The following is a 9201-nucleotide window of genomic DNA, read 5'->3' as shown; positions in this document are numbered from 1 at the left end:
CCTTCTCAAAACTAAAGTTTTTCAACACCAACCCATGGCATTCGTACAGTGCAATACAGAACCGAAACCGAAACACAACAATGAGCTCGTGCGAAGGGCACGGAGGAAGGCAAATTTCAGCGCAGTCGCATTTTCAGCTTTGTTGAAACAGCGCTCACTAGACGACGACGAAGTAAAAGAAGGCACACGACAGGCAGCGCCTGTCCTGTGCCTTCTTTTACTTCGTCGTCGTCTAGTGAGCGCTGTTTCAACAAAGATGAACGCATACCAACTCGCTCAAGCTTCCATTCTTATGCATTTTCAGCGCAGCTTAAGAAACTAGGGTCCTTAAAATTACGTATGTATGTATTTTCTATTAAAGGAACACGCCACCTAATACTTACCTAGTGATGCTGCACCTCAGATATGCATGATATTTACTTTTTGATCGACAACGTTCACAAGTATGAACAGCCATACCAGTTCAAGACGGCTGGCCCTTGGGCAAGTGGTTCAACTTTGGCCGAGTGGCTGAATCGAGGGACGTGCCGACAAACAGAAAGACAGACAGACAGAAAGACAGACCAAAATTTCTGCGTTTAAGTTCCCCAAGAAAGACTATCGTCTTTAAAAATTGCAGCAGCAGCGAGGTTTGAACCAACGTTCTCGCAGTTCCGAGCACGACACGCTAGCCGCTGCGCCACCGAGGCCAATCGGTTCGGCAGGTCTAACGGGCTGTATTTGTATTGCCACGCTGGACGTAACTTTTAAGACTCGTTATTCTTACGTCCAGACGTAACTGCAACGGCTCGTACCATTACGTCTAGACGTAACGCTAGACACTCCCGTAAATGAAACAGGTACGCCGACATTTCAGACTAGCGGAGCACAACTCGTAATAACAGAGATCGCTACTTACTTGTTGGCAAGGCAGCGCATTGCAGCACCTTCGCTCTGTTTCGCCCTCGACGTCCGTCAATCAAGCAAAGGCAGTACTAGACGTTCTCTGAGGCAGTCACGACGAAGTCGCTACGGGACACCGGTTCACGGACTACGTTGTCAAATGGCTGTCAAGACGAAAGCTGCATGTGCTGCATGGTGCTGCATGACTCGCGGCGGCGTTCCAGAAAGCTCCGCCAAGATGTGACGGCGCCACCATCGAAAATCCCTAGAGATTCTCTCCCTAGGTACCTAGCCGTCGAACACAAAAGGATTTTGTACGTTTTCTACGGCCGTATAATGTACTTTTATTCCGTGTTCCGTATTCCGTTTTCCCTGTTACGTCACGCTTGAAGCGCCGCCCACGCCGGAAGCCGCGACGTTTTTCGAATTTGGCCAATAAAAAGAGCTCGTAGCCGCCCATAGCTTGTCGAACAAGACAAGTGCGGCAGTTGGCGTTTTTTACGTAGGAATTCTGGGGAAATCCCTAGTATTTTTTTAGGTATTTTCAGAAGGAAAATCTAGGGGCTTTAGTGACTTCTTGGTTGAGGGCCGCAAAGGGGCCGTATAACTCTTTTATTTCGTCCGCGAGCGTGTGACAAAACAACAGTTGTACGTAAATGAAAATAAATTCGTTTTATGAGCTTCTGGTGCTAAAATTAATGAAGCATATTGCGAAGTAAACGCAAAACAAACGTATTTTGAGAGTCGTAGCCACATGGGTGTCGCTTTTGCATCCAATCCAAGTCGCTTAAGGCGGCCGTTGCGAGAAAAACAGCTGATCGTCTCTGCGAGCCGCGTTTTCTGTTCTGTCACCTATAATGCTGCGAAAAGAATGTGATCGCGACTACCGGGGAGTATTTGCGTCGCAGAGGAATATCAGAAGCTGCGAAGGGCAAGGAAAACATGGAATTCTAGCCGTAAGGTGAGTAAACAATGCCGAGCATGCCGTTACCGCGTTATGTTTGCTTTGGTTCTTACAGGTAGCAAAAAAAAAAAAATCGTTATGAACTGGGGAAGCCTGTACTTCTATCGTCTGATATCTAGTAAGCTTCACCTTTTGATTTCGTGAACGAAGTGCGTGAGCGAGCGTAGTTACAGCGTACATGGACGTGCACATTCAGTTGTTTCCCCTGTGCATTTTACGTACATTTCTGCTGAATCGAACTTGCACAGAAGAAACTTGTTGCGTAAAACATTTGCGTTAACATGCACGCCACGGTGTTTCATTTGTGATGATATAACGAATAGCTGTGATAAGTATAATTGTTGTAGCCTGCAAAGAACTGTCTGATATATGCTGCATCGGTTTACCGCGTTGCGGCGAGAGCTCTTAAAAAAAAAAAAAAAATAGGGGGGACAATTTACGGAGCCACCTGTCAGGCTGTTCCAGCAGCGGCGGGCCTGTTTTTGGTGTGTGTGACTAGAAGTGCTACGAGTTTTTCGCCAAGTTCCGAGTTTTTTTGTTTTTTTTGCCACGTAAAGGAGGCTCAAGTGTGAAGACTTAACGATGCTACTTTGAAGTGCTTGTACCGAGGTTAGGAAGAAGCGGAGTCAATTCAGGGTCACATTTTCATGGAACAAAAATAAGTTAAACCAACACTTCAAATCTATTTGACTTCTTGTGGTTGGGCCCTGGTTTAAACATATAAATAACAAAAAACGGTTGGATTTTTTCTCCAGCTCAATGACAAATTCCTTGTCATCGCTGCCTATCCGAATCAAACCGATGGAGCATTAGTTTGGTTTCCTGTGTGTTCTTGCATTAAGTGGCCTGTAATACATTGTGAATTTCTCTACCTGCAGCATCCGGAGCTTGTCGATGGAGTGAGAGGCATGCGTTTGGCTACCTAATGCATCGCAGGCACTCTCTAACATCTCCTGGCTGCCATTGGGCCTGGAGTTCCCCAGTCTTCACTGCTGCTGTAGCCACCTCGTCAGCCATGAACATTAGGACTTTATTTCCGTTTTAACTTGTCTTCTTTTTTCTATTCTTTGTTTCGTGTTTCTTTACTTGCGTGTCATCTTTTTGGTGTGACAAGTGTAGTGCATAAGTGTTTTTAAATCGATACTCCACTTTCTTGTGGCAGTGTGAGCGCGTCTTCACAAGTTGCTTTGATATGTGATCGTCAGCCTTCTGAAATGATGCACACAACACATATCATGTGGCGTCATTTCATGCGGCAAGCCTGTAAGCATAGCCTTTCTCTCCAGTGAAACTGACACTGCAAGATTTCGTGGCAGTGCTTGCTCTTCATAAGTTTTTTGACATGTGCTAGTCAGCTATCTGAAATGATATGCAGACCATGCTTGACTGTACACCAAAAGACTGTAGTTGTCACTTGAATTAGGAATGTATATGACACAAGTGTTTTTACGAGTTGTACTAAAGGATGGTATGCCTGTTTGCCACTCACAGAAGGTGCTTTTACACTAAGCAAAACAATTACACAGTCTACTATCTGTGTCCTTTTTGAAACTGCAGTTGACTTTTGCGTGGGTCACAGCTATCAATCCTTTTGCAAAGTTATGCCCTCGAAAACCAAACATATACTTTTTTTGGAAACAAATTAGGCCAGTTACATTGCAACATGCATTTTACATTTATGTAATGTTGACGCTATATCTGTAAGAAAAAGCTTTGCTATTGCTATTCAGGAAAGCATCCCGTCAATTGCACAGGTGTGTTTTGCACACTGTATACATTGGTTTGTCTTGCCACTTCATGTAATACCATTGTTATGCAACTGTCCTTTCTTATAAACATTGACAAACCGCCATCTTGTTAGGGGTACTATACTACTCTGTAATATATCTGAAATGCATAGCTGTGCACACAATTGCCCATGTACCTTGTGATTCATATACTGTGCACATTTCATGTGTCCCTTTTTTTCATGCGATAGGATGGGACACAGCAATAAACAGAGACAACATGTCCCGAACTTAAACTAATATTTGAGGTGCGCAGACATTGTTTACAGTATTGGTCCCTGCCACACGCAACCACAAAGGTGCTCCTTGAGACGCATATAACGCTTTTAGCAACGTAACATGTCCATAGTAGAAAGGCATGCTGATGTCATCTATATTTGCATTGTAGTAGTCATTAATTAGCCATGCAGTACAATGTCACACTGTGCTTCCTTTAGCATGATGTTTCTTGTAACTTGTGCATGTAATAAATGTCAGCAATGCTTTAAAAACATGACACTACGGTTTCACAATGTGCGTTTATTTACAGAAAGTATATGCCGTCTTTGCATTGGTGTGAACATGAATAAATTCTTTTTTTACAAGGTTCTGTCTTGAAGAGTGTGCTTACATATTCTTTCGCATTACTTCTGCATTCACAAATGAGCACACTTCTGAATGAGAAAAAGGTACTTGAAATGCCAGACAATCTGTTTCAGCATCAGTTGGCCGTTTCAAAAGGAACAGTGTGGTGGATGTGCAACACAACAGCACAGTGCCCACAAGTTGTGCATGAAGCAAAAGGCGAGCCGTGTGTTGTTATACAGGAAGTGAGGAGACAAAGACTTGGTGTGCACTCCCAGTCATAGAGCAGATAACGGTCAGAGTGTTCGTGATTAGAGGACGATCAGCAGTAACAAAAACAATAACAAACCCTTGCTTTTCAGTGAATTGGCTATAGCACTTGGCTGCCGAGTACAGTGTGTTATATTGACAGTTGCTAAATGAAAAGTTCCTGTCTACCGCCATATAAAAATGACCCAGTCACGTGCAGTCAAGTTCTGCGATAGACCTGGTCATACAGCATATGATGAAACCCAGCAGCGATTTATTATTACCAGGAAATTTAACATCGAAACGTTTTCTTCTACTTGTTAGGTAACGTCTTAGCAGGTAAGAAGTCACACTGCTGAACTTCATTCAGCACATGGGTCAGTTCCTGCTGACAGCGAACACCTCTCCATGAGGGTAACATGCAGGATCACTGCTGTACTTACATTGAGATTCACGTTAAAGAGCCACAGGTGGTCAAGATAAATTCAGTCCTCCACTACAGTGTGGCTCAGAATTGTATCACGGTTTTGGCACGGAAAACCCCATATATTATTGTTACTTCTTAGGCACATGTTTCTCACTGAAATGACACTTGCCTAGTGCTGTTGTCAGTGGTGTAGTTAGCCAAATAGCGGATTACCACTGCGGACAGCTTGTCCAGGAATACATGAGGAGCGTTATGACCTTCCTTGTCTAAGCAGTGGTTGGGGGTCATCTCTGACAACACTGCCATGCTCACTATTGTAATCATCGCTGAAATGAACATTTCTGTCACCTTCTGCAATGCAAAGGCAAGTGCAACACTGCACATGCTGCAGCAATGTGAGATGCATATTCTGATTCTTAATGGAGGGTACAACTGCACTGCTGAACGCAGCGGAAGCAGCTCCTCAATAGCCCAGCACAACGCTTCATTACAGACTGCATTGCAGCATGTGCAGTGTAGCACTTGCCTTTTTAACAGCGTTTCTGGGAGGACAGCCTCGGAGAGGTGTCAGGAGCCATGGTCCTGGTTTGTAGCCTCTGTCACCTGCACAAATACAAGTGGTGTGTTGTAAATACTACTTCAATGTAAGAGATCCACAAGGCTGAGCCACACAAAGAGAGAAATGATAGAATCATCTACATGATCTAATGCTACACTTCACCAGTCTGACTTACCCGTACTACGCGAACCATGACTACTACAAATGGGCTGTCATGACAATGTGAGTCATTTGTCGATATTTTGGAGCGGATAACCGATAGCTGCAAGATGACACACATGCAGCGAGCGACATCCTGTCATTTGTCACAGTTACCAACAGTACCTGTAGCTAATCAAACAGGGCATTAACCATAGCGCGAGCAAATATTCCGCTAGCTCAAACTGTGAATATCCCAACTTTTTGTTCTGCTCACCTAGAGGCCAGAAGGTACGGCCGCGGCAATCCGGGCCCCTTCGATGCGCTCACGCAGCCGCGTTGTCCACCAGACGTGGGCGTCGTAGTCTGACCTCAGACGCAGTGGTTCACGGCAGGATTCCCATGTCTTCGTCGCAGATCTGACGAAAGCGTGAACCACTGTGAGCCACATTTCGCTACGCGGACATGCGCTCGAAAGGATGGGAAGACCGATACTTACTAGCATGACGATGTAGGCATAATGTCCCTTGCGGGGATAAAATGCCGCCTTGTGATCGTCGCCCTTCCGTGCAATGATGACGGCAACGCTGCCGTCCACGCATCCGATGACGCCGGCAGCCGTAGGAAACATTCAAGGCCCCCTTTTCATCTGGCGTCCACGGCAAGTGAACCCACTTGTTGAACCCACAACACCCACAGGCTGCACCGACAGCGCAGTCGGTCGCCTTCCTCGGCCACTTCGTCGCGCAATCAGCACAACCGCCGCACCTTCCTTTCTTCGGGTGAAGGTGACGGCGAACTCTTTCATCGACTGGCATGTCGAGCGCGTCGTCGGGCGCACACGGCGCTGCCGAGCCGCCGAGCGACCGCCGCCAACAACACGAAAAAGCCGCCATGTTTGCTATTCCGTCGAAACGGGGCCACTCGCTGGCTGTTCCGCGCTTCGACGGAACCGATTCCGTATATTTTAGCATAATGAGCGCGTACTCGTCATTTTGACGTCACCAAAATTTGGGCTTCCGACACGTCACTTGAGTGACAGGTGAAACTAGTGAAACGACCAATCACGGGGCGCTAATGGTGGCCAAAACGGAATACGGAACAACAGCGGTTCATTATACGGCCGCTAGACGCTCGCGTTGCATCCTTTTATGTTCGAAAGCTAGGTACCTAGGGAGAGAATCTCTAGGGATTTTCGATGGTGGCGCCGTCACATCTTGGCGGAGCTTTCTGGAACGCCGCTTCGCTGGCTTCGCTTCGCCGACCGGTGTCGGCTTTCCATCTGTTCCACGTGTGCATGTATGTTCGCGCGTTCGTCTCTTGTCTCTGTACCGACGACGATGACCGCGAGTCGTGCAGCTTAGCGTAGTCCGTGAACCGGTGTCCCGTAGCGACTTCGTCGTGACTGCCTCAGAGAACGTCTAGTACTGCCTTTGCTTGATTGACGGACGTCGAGGGCGAAACAGAGCGAAGGTGCTGCAATGCGCTGCCTTGCCACAAGTAAGTAGCGATCTCTGTTATTTCGAGTTCTGCTCCGCTAGTCTGAAATGTCGGCCGTACCTGTTACATTTACATATCAGAGAGCGTGATCATATAGCTATGCTGCCGTTCTTACGTTGTGGATACGGAGCGTGATAAACATTTCGAACTGCGGCACAAGAGGCTCATCCACGATCGCTGCGCGAGCAGAAAAAAGTTTTCTGCGAAAGAACCGATCGTGTGTTTTCATGCACTACAGCTGCTACAGTTCGACATGGTTAACTTGCACGAACTCGTCCAATGTTCGGCTTTGCGTAAGTGATAACCACTACTGATATTATCTCATCGACTAGTAGTAAGGGCACTCCCTTATCGTTAATCCTAGGCAAGTTCTTAGATTCGTTCTACTGCGGTAATGAATAAGGCACTGACTACGGTGACGGGGCCCGTCACTTTAGTGTAAATTGTAATAGTGACGGGGCCCGTCATAATAGTGACGTATTTATAGTGACGGGCCCCGTCATCGTAAAGCAGTGACTACGGTGACGGGGCCCGTCAGCGCAGTACCGTGACGGGGCCCCTTTACCGTAGATCTTTGGTCGTTTAGACGCCCTCGTCGTGTGGCGTTCGTGGTGTAGTAGTTACTTGTGTGAGGCAATAAAAAAAAAAAAAAAAGCGTTCATGGCGTAGTTGGTTGGCGCGCTCTCTATGGAGTGTTTAATGCGCGCTGCAGGTCGTCGGTTCGATTCCTCCCGTTTTTTCTTCCTTTTTTTTCAGGTTATGCGTCAACATCAATGTTACTGCTCTGACGGAGTGGTAACTTTTTCGTTCATGTCTGCGGCGGTCAGACAGCCCTAGCGTTCGGATGATGCGTTGTTTCTAGGCTTGTGCGAATAATCGAGCACTTCGAATATTCGAACAAACATTACAGTATTCGAATTCGCTTCGAAACGAATTTAAATTCTAGGAAATTTCGAAGTATTCGAAATGAACGAATAGACATATATAAACCGCATGTAACCCCCTGTAAAGGTGGTTTCACTGCAGTAGAGATGTGCTATACCGTGAACACACCTTTCCAGGAGAAATCCGCACTGCCGCGAAGCCCCACTTCAAGGTTAAATGAACATGCAGTGAAACCTTGTTAATTCAGAGTCACTGGGACTGTGACAAATTTAATTAAGCGGGTTTTCGAATTAACCAAGCATACAAAAGGCGGGATGCAAGGAACCTTGTATTACTGGAAGTAATCAGAGGTGGTCGTTTGCTGTGCCTGTTAGTTTGCGGCTACAAGGGTTTTTTCCAGCAATACTTGGTCCGAATTTTGCCGCTAAAACCGGGGAAACGGCGGGCCTCGCTGAGGCCAGTGCAAGAAAGAAAGAAAGAGGGAAAAAAAACGGTCTCGTGGTCAACTGAAATGCGCGCCCGCGAAAAAGACGTGCTTCGCTGCAACACAGTGGTGACACACGGGCAGCATGTCACCTGCTCCTCGCAGCGTCAGTGCGTCATGATGCGGCCATTCGCCGATTCTTTCTGGTAAAAATAAGAATGTAATAATTACCAGTGTGACGGAATTCGCGATGTGTTCTGGGTGGAAAAAGAGGATCATTGAAGCTGTCGAACTGAGTTTTCGAAGTAGGCGTGGCGGGCAAGTACTCCGCCAGCAGTGCAAGTGCGCAAATTGCCGGAACAACCGCCAATCGGAGGTTCACACACATCGCGAATTCCGTCAGACCACCCTTTATTAATTTCTCTATTTTCCCTGAAAGAATGGGTAAATCATGACGCACTGACGTTGAGAGAAGCATTCGTCATGCTGCCCGCGTGTCACCGCTGTGTTGCAGTGAAGCACGTCTTCTTTTCCGCAGGTGCACATTTCAGTTGACCACGAGACCGCCTTTTGTTCTGTTTTTTTTTTTTTTTTTTGCGCTGGCAGCAGCGAGGTTGGGATGCTTCACTTGTCACTCATTAGTATCGCTACATTGCAATGCCTTGTGGCTCCTAAGGGCCATCGTTTGTGCGGATTTGCGGCTAAATCGGGATCGGGAATTGGCACATGGCACCCAAAGTTTTTGAATTAACCGGGCTGGTACTCACCGCGGCTTCAAATTATCCACTCAGATTTACATTGCAAAATACGGGGTCATAGGAT

General features: G+C 46.7%; 2 long non-coding RNA genes across 2 annotated transcripts; one reads left to right on the top strand and one right to left on the bottom strand.

Moving 5' to 3' along the window:
• The first annotated feature begins 1604 nt into the window (after positions 1-1604).
• LOC125756910 (uncharacterized) lies at positions 1605-4218 on the top strand. The gene is made up of 2 exons (XR_007414869.1): positions 1605-1843; positions 2725-4218. It is a non-coding gene; the product is annotated as an uncharacterized LOC125756910 (long non-coding RNA).
• Positions 4219-4317: 99 nt separating this feature from the next.
• Positions 4318-6444, bottom strand: LOC119379411 (uncharacterized). The gene is made up of 3 exons (XR_005181165.2): positions 6070-6444; positions 5848-5989; positions 4318-5476 (listed from the first exon to the last, which is right to left on the bottom strand). It is a non-coding gene; the product is annotated as an uncharacterized LOC119379411 (long non-coding RNA).
• Between the last annotated feature and the right edge of the window lie 2757 nt (positions 6445-9201).

This window comes from Rhipicephalus sanguineus, chromosome 1 (assembly GCF_013339695.2).
Source record: "Rhipicephalus sanguineus isolate Rsan-2018 chromosome 1, BIME_Rsan_1.4, whole genome shotgun sequence".
Taxonomy (NCBI): domain Eukaryota; kingdom Metazoa; phylum Arthropoda; class Arachnida; order Ixodida; family Ixodidae; genus Rhipicephalus; species Rhipicephalus sanguineus.
This window is presented reverse-complemented; position numbering and strand designations above follow the sequence as displayed.